General features: G+C 43.4%; 1 protein-coding gene across 1 annotated transcript in view; it reads right to left on the reverse strand.

Annotated features, from left to right (window-relative positions):
* Window positions 1-14,975, reverse strand: part of pot1 (protection of telomeres 1 homolog) — a 44,919-nt gene extending 29,944 nt beyond the window's left edge. Inside the window, exon 1 of the mRNA XM_049015984.1 lies at window positions 14,817-14,975. The gene's annotated coding sequence lies outside the window, so the exon portion shown is untranslated. The remainder of the gene's footprint in view (window positions 1-14,816) is intronic.
* Window positions 14,976-15,750: the final 775 nt, after the last annotated feature.

Raw genomic sequence — 15,750 nt, forward strand, 5'->3', positions numbered from 1 at the left:
CTGCATGAGATACTTTACCAATCAGTGATGCAAGGCCTCGCGATGACTCTCCTCACACAATTCATAGTAATACTTTCAGTACCCACCAGGCTGTAGAATCTCACTAGTACTTGCACAGCAGTCTTAAAATGGCTGATTGCGCAAAGTGTACAAAGGAAATGGAGGAAATGAAGAAGTGGAAAGGAGTGAAGCTCTTTATTAACGTCACTGCCTTCACTCTCCATCTGGCCCCTTTTTCAGTGTCTGTTAAAACAGTGACAGTGCATGCCCAGAGGTGCGGGCGGGTTTTAGATGTTTTGGTGAGGCAGAGAGCCGCCTACCTCAGTACTCCATAGGCGCCCCCCGGGCCTGGCGGTGGAGGCGGGGGGGGGCAGGGGCAGCTCCCCCAGCAGACAGCCTCGCTAACTAAGCGGCACTAATTAAGCATGGCGCTCCGTGCTTCAGTGCAACTGTTGCCGGCTACGATGCAGGCGAAAGGTGTGTTAGTGGAAGATATGTGGCGAGTGAGAGGCACTTGATAACGGCAAGCGGAGAGCATGAACCGGTGTGCATGTCAGAGAGAGAGGGAGGAGGGGAGAGAGGGAGAGGGAATAAGGGAGAGGGAGGAGGAGGAGAGAGGAAGAGAGGGAGGGAGATGCAGTCTTTTACTGCTCATCAAGGCAGCAACTACTGCCATGCTGGGAAAAGCAAAAATGTTATAATTATTATAATAAGCAACCTCTGGTAACTCCAGGTAATGTCTAATTATGAAAAATAAAAGTTACAAAAACACACCCACGTCTGTAATATTACAGGTAGTTCGACTGAAGGATGAAACTACATCATTATATAGCCCCTTCAGTAGGACTGGGCATTAATTATGCTTTTACACCTTCCAGACATACCAGAACCATCCACGATATTTTGCAGATATTTTCGAAAGCATTGGTATTCTGCTATTATGAAATTATGGTGGTGGTGGGGGCACAATGAAGTCTGCGGGGGGGGGGGGGGGGGGATACCCAAAACACCACCGTACACCACATTAGCATATACCATATAACCGTAAAAGCATAACACCACTCTTCAGTATGGTTATACCCATTAGAGAACGTAACTGTGACCAGTGTACCCATTTCTGCTTGTGACTTTCTAATACACAGCAGCTATGAGCACAGCAAGCATTGACCTATCAGTTACATGTAGCGTCAGCAACAGTCATCCAATCAGCAGTGTCAGAATGGTAATATCCTCAGAGAGGCAAAAAACCTCCACGGGCCCTTCAATTGAGCCTTACGCTTGGGAAGTATCGTTTTCCTACCATCATAACATCTAGACATGTCTCTCCAGCACATGGTATATGACGGTATTTAAGAAAAAAAAAGCGTAAATCATGTAGGCTACTGTAAACTTTGGAATCAGAGAGCCTAAACAGGCTCATCGGTCTGGAAGTTAAGCACTAGGGAAAGAAGAAAACTCCTTTGCAGAGTTAGAAAGATCACCCTTAATTTACTGACACCACTGCCACTGTCCGATCTGCAAGCCTCATTGTTCTCCTACAATGAAGTTCTGGTCAACATCACGCCCCACATGCTGCATAGCTAATTCATTCAGTTTCACAGGGCTCCAGACCAAAAAAATATATATTTAAGAGCCAAGTTCTTTATTTAGGAGCCATAATCTCCAACATATGCCAAATATGAAATAAATAAAAATACTTGCTTGGCACATTTTGTCTTCAGTCTACCTCACTGCCTTTTCCTTCTCCCATCTGAGCTATCTGATCTGCCTACTATTGCCTCCTGCATTGTTATACATAATAATATAGTTAAAAAATGATACAGAAAAATGCAATATGTAAGCGTGACAGCTGGGCTGTTGAATGTGAAGTGCACATACAAACATTGAAATATTAATTAAAATTCACCCGTAAGGAAAACTGGAAACTTACTGGCTTGCTTTTGTTGAAAGATGTTACAGCCGGAAAACTGAATGTAAAGTTAACTGCACCGTTATGGACGCAAACAGCCAATCACAAAACCACTCAGACAGCAGCTAAAGGAAGTTCCCCGTTGGAGAAACAGACACTGCATTAGGGTGCCCAGCATATTCATAATTCAGAAATAAGCCATGTGACTACAGCAGGATGCTGTTGACTCCCCCAGCAAACGCCACCTGTCCCAACCACAGTCAGACAGTATGGCGATCGGCATCAGCACACTGTTACGCTGCTCTTTATGCACAGATCATTACTGCTGGGGGATGAATGCTTGGTACACTTCCCCATCTCTCAAAAGGGACTGCTTTGTTTCGGGCATATCCAACAGTCCAAAAGGGGATTTAACACTGAACTGTGCAGACAGACGCAGACAGCGTGCAGACAGTGTGTCAATACAGACAGACCGGAGGGCACAGGCAATGAGACAAATGCTGAGTATGACAGCCTGTCAGATCACATGTAGGGGGGGTGATCAATTCCTTAGATGAAACATTGTAAATCAAGCCAATTAATCCTTGAGAGACATGTAGGTGTTCATCATACTGATTGGGAGGGAGGTCGGCAAGGGGAACTCAGAGTCCCTCAGGGACCACTTTCAGGGCATATAAAATTCCACCTTAAAAGGACACACAAGGTTTAAGGCAAATGCCAGCTGTGGTACAGTGCATCTGGGAGGCTACAATCCACTCTCAGTACGAGTCTCAGGGCTCTGCCTGCTCATTCCACTGCTCACGCTGCACCGTTAAAACTTACAGCAACTTCCCGAGACCCTACAAGACAGGGTCAGGGAGTCCGCTGTCGACTGGGCCCATTCGGAAATCATTACAGCTTGAAAGGGGAGCTGAGCCAACCAGGCAGTCGGGGATTTCCAAAGGCTTGGTAAAGAGCACGGGTCCCGCTGAAAGGCAGCTGGGTGCACCTCAGCGTTTCCTGGAGCAGATCGATGGCAGCTCCAGCCCTCTAGGACACGCATGGACAGACCTGCATAGCTCCACGTTGCAAATCGTGGACAGAAGTACCCCCTACCCTGCCATTTATTCCTTTTGAGCCGGGGAGTCAGCTGGGGCTGCCTGACCTCCACCGACAGGAACATGAAACGGCCAGCAGAGGCATTGTTAAGCGAGGCGAGCGTGGGGAGACACTGGACAGGACTGGGGCCATGGTGGTCCTTGGAGCAAGCGGGGAGAGCCCTTCCCTTACAGGAAGGTGGGGGCCAGTGTCAGAAAGCGAAGAGGGGGAGCTGGACATGAAGGAGGGGAGGGAGGGGGCCAAAGGAGCCCAACGCAGGGCTTCCCAAAACGGCTGACTGTATGTTCAGGACTTTTCTCCAGTCACTCAAGTCCTAGGACCGTCAGTGAGGGTTCAATGTCACATCTAGTAGCAATTACTGATCGTTCACAAGGAGCTTCATAACCACGGCTGAGCAAACATAAGTGAAATGTGTTTAACTATGTACTGTATGAGTAACGTTATTCAAGTTAATTATAATCAATCACCTGAATGCTTTTGGCTATTAAAGATCCTTTGTAATTAAGTAATTTATCATAGTCTTTTATTAAAAGACAGATACTTTTCTTTTAATATTAATTAATATAAAAATGTTGAATATTTTAAATATACATATTATATCCATGTGTGTTTTTATACTAGTAGAAATGATCTTTCTCGGGAAACCACGAAACACGGGGAGAAGCAAGTTCTTGAAGGTCCTTGTGTTGTCGTCACCAAGGAATTACCTCAAGAAGAGCATCTGGAAGGAGACAGCCACAGGACACAGGTGTCACCATCCAACTTCCTAAGTGCATATAAGCAGGGGGACGTCCCTGCTGTTGGAGCCCCTGAGTGACAGCCGATGACGGGGCCAGCTGGTCCTACCCACACACCCGGCTTTATTTCCATTCAAGCTCAGTGGACCACAAAGCTACCAAGAGCAGCAGATCAGGCTTTGCTGCAAGGCAAGCGCCCTGCAAAGACTTCCGAAATGTCCACAATCCAGGACTCACCCAAGAATGAATGTTTGGGTCAGCACAGAGGCCACACTGCAGGATTCCTGCAGAGAATCGTCTCATCCCGACTCCCAAATCATCAACACATCAGAACAAATTAAACACCATACTGGCTCTCTCTTATTTTCAGGTCATCAAAAGCTCATAATGACCATATGTTTAGATAAACCAGTAAAATGGCTCCTGAACAGTATGGGTGCACTGGTTCGAGGGGCAGTCATATGAGCGTGACCACTTGAGTAAGACTGGAACCTCAACACAAGACCATGAACGCTTGTATCGCGGTTTTGGTGTCGGTTTCAAAACCGTTACACTATTACCCTTCAGTGACGTCAATGGGGGCACTGGGAAGCTAGACTGCCGGGGGTGAAATTCCGAGGCCTGTGGGTCATTTTATTTGGGAATGCAGTGATGGCAGGCAGGGTGGCTCAAGTCATCACACAGCCTGTTGCGAAGACACCACTTCACTCATCTCGGCAGGTGACAGCATGAATATGAATGAGAAAACAGCACTTGTGTGAACCTGGATGCTGTGACGGGCAAATGAGCACAAAAAAACAAAAAGAGGTCGACCGACCCCACTGCAGGCTGTGGGGGCTATTTGGGGATTGGGCTAGGGGCAAAGTTTCAAAGACACAGGGCCCGTTTCATAAGCCAAAAAGATCAAGCTGAGCACACGAACAAAATCACAATCACACCGGCAGTCTGCAAGGTCACATTCCACACAGGACTACAGCCAGATGGGCATGCAATTACGTCACGATGTTTGGAGTGTGGGAGGGGGCATGGCACCACTCCCATTCTCACGACAAAGCTGGTGATATGACCGACAGAGAGGGAGTCTGAGGAAGACCACCAGAGAGAGATGGATGGCTGACCATACGGAGCACGATCTCCAGGTGAGAGGTAGTGATAGGGGTCGCAGAACAGGAGAGGCATGGCGGTTACCAAGACAGGCAGGAGATCCGGGACCTGGGCTTGACACGTACTCAAATAAGATGGAGGAACTTGTACTATTCACCCACCAATAGGAGATGCGATGTTAACGAAGCCACCGTGTCACAAGGAAGAATAGAGAGGGTCCCTCTCCACCCTAGAGCTTCACTGCCTGAACCACAGACAAATTAGTGTCGACTTCACAGCTTCCTTTCATCAAACTACCAAAGCAAACGGGGCGTGGAGTCTGAGGCCCCTCAGCTACACTGACATGGACTTAATGACCCAGCACGTCATCCCATACAGGACTGGCCCTACCGACAGCCTCCTGCAGAAGCCCTTCCCTCCCTAAAACTGGACAATCAGATATAAGCCCTGCATAGTACGGGACAGTCTGAAACGGCATGTCCACGAAACTGAGGGGACACACTTTTAACGGCACCTTTACAGCAGATCCGTGGGAGTTCTTATGTAAGATGCTCCAATTGTCTGCTTCAACATGAAGCGCCAAATTCAGAAGCTGTTGTTATACAAGGAAAATGGAAACTTGCAACAAACTGTACGATTACCTTGACTGCACAAATGCATGAAGAAGTATTATAAACAGCTTATGAACGTATGAATTTCCTTGCTGTTAGAAGACGTGCATTTATCTTAATAAAGTTATAAAGTAACTGGAGTTTGAAGTGAACATCTAATACAAACCTAATGAAACCCAATTAAATTACTAGAAAAATATGTCAGCTTTTGTCATGAATCACTCAGACACTCTTGCCTCCCCTAATGGGCACTAGGTGCTTCGGAGGGAGGACTGAAATAAGCATGATGATACTGAACAGATCAGATGGTTTGTCGCTTTTTTTCGTAAAATTCACTGACTAACTGAGGTAGATTTCAGTTATGCTCTGCGAAGACACAGCATAAATGTTCAAACAAACTTTTAACCCCAGAATGTGGAAGGAATAGCCTCCCGCAGGATGCTGCTTTCGGTCCCCATCAAGGAGGACCAGAGGAGGGGAAGTCACCTGTGCTCCATGCCACCCCTGCCATCTCCCTACAGCTATCACCACCAGGAGCCTGGGGGGCATGCTGGCGTGTGGCATACAAGCACTCTACCATGAAGGCCTGAGGAAGTCAACAGCCCAGAAGGCCAAGGGTGCATATAGACGAAAGAGTGCGTTTTCCATCAGCCCTGCTGAACTGGCTTGGGAGATGGTGCCCAAGCCTGCTCAATGCCCATCTTATTTCTTATGTCATCATACCATCCAGAAATTATACCTTTTGGTGGAATTTTAAAAAGTAACACTATTGCGGTATTTTCAAATCTTCGCAACAGATTTCACTGAAGGGGGGGTGGGGGTGTCCGAGGCAATGAAAAGCATGTTTCAATTCAGCGAAAAAAGAATGAAACCCTCTCATCATTAAAAACTTATTTTAAATACATAACACACTAGCAAAACAATGTTTCAAAGAGTTAAAAAGTGTGCTATGACAGGAATTTAAATATCAGTAGAAAGAATTCACAGTGACCCAAATCAAAAATGTTTATCTGGTGAAGTCAGGAAAATACGACCAGAGATGAACATTCCAACACATACGCCTACACTTAGTGACTCGTCACCTGTCCAGTCAAAATCCTTAGATATTTTGGAGTGGGAGAGAGAGGGAGGAAAGAAGAACAGCAAGAGTGTGAATTGTCTGCAATAAGTGCCAAGAGCAATGTTGCGGGCTGGCACATCCGGCGCTGTGAAACAGGCCGCTCCCATGCACGCGGGCTGCAAATCGAATGCAAACGCATTCCGCTCGCCGAATGTGAAGTCGACCTAGGAGAACGCTCGCTTGTCCTGAGGGTGATGCCTTTGCCCTTTGAAGTGAGAAATTCAAAGTGTTTCAGGAGACACTTTCTTTGTAGGACGAGACTTTTAGCACCGTATAGCCCCAAGGAGACGGCAGGGAGGACGGCTCATGCAAATGGGCTCACAGACCACTCAGAAATACTGCACTAAACATTCCTGGACAAGCCTATCAACTACAAACATTCCCACATCTCCAAAGCGATACTATTCTCCAGCTGCATTTTTGTTAAATAGCAATCTTTAAACAGAAATTATAGAAAATTAAATCCATCTGCGTTCAATGCTAAATTAAGAGATTAACAGGAAGGAAGAAAGGCAGAAGATTCGAGCTCATTGACCCAGCTCAGGTAACTCCTGTCAGTAAATGATTTCATAAACCAGGGAGGTTTTAAAAAGCAAGTTTCCTGTAAACAATTCATAGACGATGTCTCCTCTGTGGATATGAAAAGGGTTACAAAGATGAGTCCGAAGAAATATAACAACAAACATTGGACACAAAAGAAGGCTCCATCAGGCAAGTAGCCCCATGGGACCACGTAGACGCAAACATGTTGGAATACACTGTCCATCCCCGCTTTTTGTTACAACCAGGGCCAAGAATTCAATGGGCCAGAAATGATCTTTTATAAAGGGCACCTTGGCACTTAAACATACATAAATATATTTTGCTCAAATAAGGCAACAGAGACAGACTAGACACATAGTGACAAAGCTAGTTCTTTGCTGGGCCCTATGAGAAGGAAAAGTAGCATGCAGATCAACACGTGTTACAAGAGCGTACTCAAAAAGAACAGGGTGGCTTACTGAAGTAATCCTACCAAAGATGCACGTCAGACTGACTTTGAAAGAGAGACAGGGATACAGAAAAATAAAGGATAAAAACTTATAAATATTCTCCTGTGCCTCCGACAGACACTGCTCCGAACCGGAATCATTAGACCATAGCCGAGGGAAAACCAACAAATTAATTGGCTGGAGAATCAGGAAGACGCAAACAACAGGAAAACAATACGGAAAAACACAACAAACTGATTGTGCTTCACCATTATCTCATTTTTCTCTGAATCACAATCAGAACTTAATGCTTAATGATTTGACTATGATTCAACTTAAGAGGACATTAGAACAAAGAAAATAGCATGAAACAAATCACTATTCACCAGAATTATTCTTTCTATTTTATGACACTTACTCATACACATTGTTTGGTTAAAAAAGAACCTTAATCAAAACACATTCATGATATACAATAGTGATGCCTAATTCGACATATAACCATGGCAAACCCATTTACCGAAAGATTATTCAAAAAGTTCTTTCAATGGCTGTAATTTTATTGCATTGTATCATTGTTTTGCATTGATTCAAACAAATTCAATGCCGTGCTAGATGTGTCATAATACAGCAATTCCAATCCCTGGATACATTTTGGATTTAATACCCCCAGTCCAGAAAAGGTCTTGCATTTCAGACTAAGAAAGAGGTCTAGCTATTCACCCCTTTTGCTTCTGAACATCAGCAGCTTGGAGCCACACAGGACATAGTGCTTGAAAAATGCATCTTTCTAAAAATACAAACAGAAAAAGGCAAGACACACAGCAAAGACCTTGCAGACCTGATGCCTTAAACTTATGAAGGGAAAAAGTGCCAACAAATATTTTGTTTAGATTTGATTCTTTAAATATAATGCCTTAGGAAAACAAGTACTGTAGGCAGACATTGCAAAAGGTTCAGTTAGACTTGCCTCACAGTCTTCAGAACTAGCTAATGATTGGTTATAATGAACACACTCTAAGAAGAACCATGATGCATCTAAACAAACAGCAGGGTGCTGAAAACAGAGAGCCAAGGGACAGCTTCTCTACTGAAAAGTTACAGCATAAAACACAAGGACAGTCCAAGACAAGGACACAAATGCTAAGGGAAATACACTCCCTGTGTACTATATAATTACTCAATTATTTTGAACACACTACAGCTGGCGGCCCTTTGCGCACATCAACACAAGAGTGATAATTCATTGATGTTCACATACTCAATCTCTTTCATTTAAGAGAAAACAGGAGTTCCCAACCCTGAAGTCCCAACGAAAAACCTCTACAATGCAGCGCACGCAAGAGACACTGGTACAAGCATGATGTGGCTGGTTGACTCTGACATACTAGGCATAGGTCGACCCAACTCTGACATACTAGGGATGGGTCGATCCATATTTTTTCAGTTCCCAACCAATTCTGATACACAACTGTCGATTCGATACAGATTCCGATATGAGCTCTTTTTACGAATAATAATAATTGAATATTTATATATTACTAATATTTTTTTTAACCAGTAAATACAAAAAACTAGAAACATAAATAATGTATTGTTCCACCTAATTTGTACATCTTGTTTTAAGTGTTTTTGAGGCATTCGTAGTTCAATTTGAATATCCTCCGAGAGAGTTTACGCAAGTGGCGAATGCCAAGATGCCCCACGATTTTCCTCCCACTGGCAACAGCGGCACTTACACTTCGTTGTGACTGCAGTCCTTCCTGCATAACAAGCTGCAGCAAGTGCGCAAAACAACCCAAGCTAGTGACTCCCAAATCATTCGCTGCTTTTTTCATATTACACAATTGCGTGGACTTTGTTTAAGTGGGACTTTCTACTAAACGCTACTTCCACCTCTCAAAACTTTGTTTTTACAAAAATTGCAAATCACTCTGCTGCTAGCTACTGGCAAAAGCGTAAAATACTCAGATCGTCACCCTCCTACCGGATATTCTTGCACTCCCCCCACTGCAAAGGGTATGCACATGACATCACAGCAGGTGGAAGCCACCGCACAGCAAAAACATCAAGTTGCAGTGTTAGCATTAAGCAGCGTTAGCTTGAACGCCATGAAAACACATCTAAAATGGGAAAGAGCTTATGTGCGTTTGATTGTACAATTCGATTTAACACAAAATAGGAGCCATCTTGTTACAGACTGCCGAAAACTAAACAAGTATTGGACGTGGATCAGCCACATATGGCCGATACCCGATACATGAAATAGGTATGGATCTGTGCCGATACTGATCTGAATATCGGATCAGTGCACCTCTAATTTGTACATTAAAATTTGCTGTCCAGCCTCCACAGTCTGTTCACTGAGAAACTTGCATTCCAATTTCGTCTGCAAATTCTGGCAGGCGAGAGCTGACAAAGTGTCGCTCGAAACTACAGCACACTCACAGAAGAATCCGGAATTCCGGCCCAAATCACACACACAAATCGGATCATAACTGCACTGTCTTCTTGACTGCGCTAACCCTCCCAACGACGCGTCAATAACTGCTAGGGAACTTGCCGGAAAGCCTCATTAATATACAGAAAGCAAGCAGTGCCAGGGAGATTCACAGGAACGACCTTTCACTGGGAACCTAAACGGTACACAGCATGTCAGTCAGCAGGCCCCTCAGCAACGGGTGCGTGATCTGGTGATTTTAGATTGTGATCTTAAAGACGTCCACAATCTAATTTTCAAGCGAATCGCACAGATTGTGATTTTCACATAATTTTAATACTGTATACTAATGGATCCGTGTCAAGTTAACAAACCAACTGAATGATTTCCCGTTCAATTTATATCACATATCCTCATCGTGGCTCTCCTGCGTGAAGTTAAAAGCAATTTGTTGTGTGCTAGGAGCATGGCAGATGAGGAGCTTGTGCCAAAGAACAACTCGACGTCAGTAGTGTGGCAGTGGTTCAGCTAAGCAAAGTCAGATACTGCACAAAGCAAATATACAAAATTTGTCGGACAACGGTCAGCACATCGGGAGGCAATACGACATCTATTCCGCAGTTGAATTCAAGTTTGATATTTAAAATAAAGTGTAACTTAGGTCTTAATCAGTTTGAGGATATTCTTTTAAGTATGTGCCTCATTGAAAAGATGAATCGCGATTCAGATTGTGATTTTGTGTTTAAAGGATCATGAAGTGATTTTTTGGAATGATCGCCCACCCCGGACTGTATATGCGGGATGCCATGCTGCCGGCGCAACCGAATCCCGGTGCCTGTCAAGGCCGCTGCTGCCCGCGGATACAGAGATAACCGGTGCTAATGTGCTCACACACTGAGATTGAAAAGGAGGAGTTCAACCAACTAAAATCCTGTTATGGTTTTTCGGGTTAAACTGGCCCATAGGTCCCAGCCTCAATGAGCACGTCTCCAGCATTAACTATTGGTACTGGCTAATAAATTCCAAGCATAATGCCAGAATGCGGATCAGCTGGCAGGCAGTGTAATACACACTGGGAGGATGCTCCCTGCAATCCCTAATCTGTATTCCAAAACTGATCTGTAATTTATAATTGCCAGTGAACACGACTAATTCCCCTAAACTTGACCTCTGGTACTTTGTCCCGGTTCTCAGCTTTCAGGATGCTTCAGCAGCATATTCTTACAATGCAGCACTAACACAAAGACTGGTGAAACATTCCATTTCCAGGGCAAAGCAGTGTCCAGCAAGCAGGAATGCAAAAAGCAGGCAGGACATTCAGTCACAGACATGCCAAGGTCCACAGTGGTCAAGAGGGTGCAGGGTCAACCCCGCTTCTTTGCACACTTGACACATTGACTGCTTAGGTACAACATGTCATGGCCAGTCAATAATATTTAGTGTAATTAGTAGCTAATTATTGCCCACTAGCAAATCCTTGCTCACCTGTCAATGAAGCTGCACTGGACACACTCTGCCTGGGGTGCAGCCATTTATATAAATCAGTGTTGCGACAATCCCATCCTGCATGGCTGGGGATCCTTCGGGATTCTTTACAAATACTTTGGGGATATTTGCCACTTGGAAACCAAATTAGACATAATTTAGAGTAAAGTGTACCCATCTTGCTATCAATAAAAGAACCTTAAAAATATAACTCTGTCATGTGCAGTTCAAATTGTTCCGATTTGCTCCCTAGTGGTGAAGATGCCGGTGTCCACGTTTTAACTAACAGAGAAAGACCACACTCAATAAATGAAACTAATGTCTCAATCAACGAAAAACCAGCCTCTAGCTAGACGTATAGCTCCGGTCATTTTAAATATAAATAGTGTAGCGCATGCAATTCAGCTTGACATAAGCAGAACAAACGAGGAGGTTAATCACGAGATGAAGTTTGTCTTTGGTCTGTCTGTTTGCACATATGCACTTTCAGACCACCAACCATGCAATGGTCTGTAAGATGAGATAAATTTCCAGGAGAACTTCGGTCTCTGTTGCCTGGGTGAGCTGGGGGCTGGATACAGATTCTTTAAGTGTAAAGTCTTGGTGCACGTGAGAGATAGCAGAGCTTCCTGCCACTTCTCTTTAAACGCAGCTTCTCTCTGCAGGTTCATTTCAAGGCAAGCATGGTGACAATTCCCAGAGGGGTCCCAATTTCAGCTTAATAGGAGCATTTCATATTTAAATCTTCACTGACGGCTAGAGATGCACACCCGAGAATCTTTAATGCCCCTATTTTACGGATGCAAGTGATAGAACAACCTGCCAAGGAGATGAAAACGCAAATAACAGTAAACACAAGAATATGTTAAGCACGGTCCTGGTCAATTTCCTGGAGGGAATATCTGTAAATAAGCACTGCAGTCTTATGGGAGATGCTGCTCTAATCATCTCTCCACGCTGCAATTCATCTCTCCATTTGTCTCTGAGTCCCACATTGCTAATGTCACCCCCAGCCAGACAGGAGCACCGTGCTATCAAACTGGTTTACCGAAACCTAAGAATGAGAGGATCATCGCCTGGGGCTATTTAAGAGCTCCACACTCATCTCAGAGCCACTATGACATGGCCTGTTTACATGTTCATCTCGAACTGTGAGATGCTACAGTATTACAGTTCTGGGTTGGCATGTGACCCTATGATGTCATAAAGCACAAGGAAAACAATGTCTAAAGGTTAAAAAATTTAAAAGAGCTGCTTTATATTCCAACCCTCAATATATAGCAAAAGAATATATTCACGTTCATTTTTGACTACAGAAAAATACTCAAGCATTTCAACCTTAATTAGATACATCTCTTTCAACCATGCTCTATTTTAATAGAAGATGATTAACTGATCTAATTATAGTCATAGGTATTGCCTGCATACATCACGGATGAATTCATCACAGGAATGAATAAAGTAGTATTATTACTATTATTATCAAAATTCATCTTCAGTGCCAACTTTGCTACTGGCTGAAAGTAAGCTCGTCTTCTTCCTTTCAATGACTGACAATTTACAGAAAGCAGAATTAGACATTTCATTATGAGCTATATGTGACAGAACACTTTTTTAGTGACCAATAACATGGCGGCTGGTCCCATGACACAAGGTAGTGGCACCGCCCCCCATCATTGAAACCAGCAGTCAGCCTCTAGTAGAGGGAAGTCAAACTCCAGTCCTGGGGTGCCGGAGTCCTGTGTAAGTTCTTTCCCTCTTCGACCACAAATGATTCAGCTCAAAAGCTGTGTGGTAATCAGAACAAGGAGTTGAATCAGGTGTGTTAAATGAGGGGACACCCCAAAAATGTGCAGGGCTGCAGCCCCCCAGGACTAGAGCTTGGCACCCCTGCTCTAGCAGCCCCACTTTTTATAAAAGCTGTCAACAAACGGCTGTCAACAAAAGGAGCCGAAGCCCAGCACAGCATCTCCCTCTACCTTCATCTAGCTACCAAGCAACTGGATTCCTAATCCAACCATGCAAAAGCCCCAGCGCAACACTCTTAAACAACAGATTACAGGTACACATTCACATACTTGCTTAATATGCAATATTCTTATTTTTTTCTCTATTCCTCATGTTCTTCTTTTCATCTTTTCCTTAGTTTTAGTTTTCTTGAATGTATGTAATAGTGTGAACCTGTTCAGCTTGTGTAGTATGTTACAGGTCAATCATGTATGCCGACACCGAAACAGATTCCTCTTATGTGTAACATACTTGGTAAAATATAGCGCTTCTAATTTCAGACCTAGTCTAAAATCTCAGAACATGATGAAGCTGTACCACAGCCAGGTCTACATTAAAATTAAAAACAACACTGCAATAAAAAGGTACTGCTTTAATAATAAAATCTATAATAATTTCAATTCTATTCTACTCTATATCATCAATATTATGTCTAAGTCATAATCCATGTGGTGCCGGTGTTCTGACGAGGTGAGGTACCTATCGAGACGTACTATCGAGCCTTTTTGCGCATGTGCAGTTCCACCGTTTGGGGGTTAGAATAAGGCTTTTAGGGGGTTTTGGAGAGGGGGGTTAGGGTTAGGGCTATCGATTAGCATTACGGTAGCCTAACTCGACAAAGTAGCTCAACTCGACAGAACACCGGAAACCACCGCTAGTCCCCAAATACATATCATATACAGAAATCATATTACAAACAAAAGCAATTAATATTAGTGTCATTCCATTTGGGAGAAGGATTCATTAACTATATTATCATTATATTATATTGTATGTATTGCTTAGCGTAGGTCCCGATTTCGGGGAACTAATGAATTCATTCCGTTTCAATTAGCTTTTCTTGTCACATCACTAGATACTAAGTACAGGTGTACCGAAAACGTCTGGTCAAAAATTCAACACAACAGCGACAAAATAGTGCAAGATTAAAACGCAAATATCGGTAAGTGCAATGATATGTTCTAAAATTTAGATGACAATATCTGAGAAGTATTATAATTATTTTCATTGCAGCTATTTGACTGAGCTTACTTTTCACTCCTTAAACACTATACGGATTTTTCCCGCTTTATGCCGTTGATTTCTGAAATGAACATATAACCGCCAACTCTCTGAAGAATATCAAACCTCATAAACAAAATTGGCTATAAAACACGTGCAAGGCGGCGCTGAAAGCAGATAGTAACCATGTTACAGTGCTATTAAAATAACTTTCAATGCATCAATAAGCAAGTTTGGACATCGATGGATGCTGAGCTTGATAAAGAAACTGAAATAACTTCTCATAACACTATGAGTTCCTGCTAACTCGCAACATAAACGTAGTTTTTTACCTTTATCCAACAACTTGGTGCTTATAAAATCTTCCCAATGTCACAGCTCTTGTCAGTTTATTAAAACAGTAAATATTTATAAATCGTCGTCCCACAGCTAATGCTAATGACCAGATATTCCCTCCCTTATTTTGATCTGCAGGGTCAAAGTTCGCCCCTGTTCCGCGCATGCGCGTCACATGATCGTTGCCCGATGCTGTGTAGTATTTGACGTTGTAATGTCTTCTTATTAAGAATTAACCGCCCAAAACAAAAAAAAGAATTAGCCGCCCAGATGAAAAATAAAAACAAATCAAAATGTCAAACTCACTGCCTTGATCTGTGTTACAACTGAATTGGTAGTGCGATTTGCAAATTGAAACGCTATTTAAAAATAGATAGTGCATTTTCTGTTTGTTGAATTGAAATGACAACTGAATTATATACTAATTAGAACAGAAGACTAATACATTTTATTTGTGATATTGTAATGTAGAGGCGTAACGTTTATGGGTATCTGTCACATCGGTGTACTCTTGCCATAAGTTGATAAGCTTGATTCTGCTGTTATCTTTAATAAAATCTGCATGCTGGGTAGGATTGAGACATTAGAGGCCTCGGACTTGAAAACTGAGTATTATATTTCACTCTCTCCCTAATCCTTACCTCCTTCTTTCTCTCTTACCATCTGTCAGTGGTGATGTGTTTAAGGCACAGGTATCTGTCCATCCTGTGCAGTTGTCGCAAAGAAGCAAATGCTTCATGCTGTGACAAGACAATGTGACGTGTGCCCTGTTTGTCAATACGCACAGCGCTGCTGAGGTGCAGTCTGGGCTGCAGGTGTTGCGTTGGGCTGAAAGGTCTCAGCAGGTGGTCTCTTGTGCCCCCCCCCCCAAGACTGCTCTATTGCTGCTTTTATCAGACCCCACCCACCAGAATCCACACTCAACATACA

Source organism: Brienomyrus brachyistius, chromosome 1 (assembly GCF_023856365.1).
Source record: "Brienomyrus brachyistius isolate T26 chromosome 1, BBRACH_0.4, whole genome shotgun sequence".
Taxonomy (NCBI): Eukaryota; Metazoa; Chordata; class Actinopteri; order Osteoglossiformes; family Mormyridae; genus Brienomyrus; species Brienomyrus brachyistius.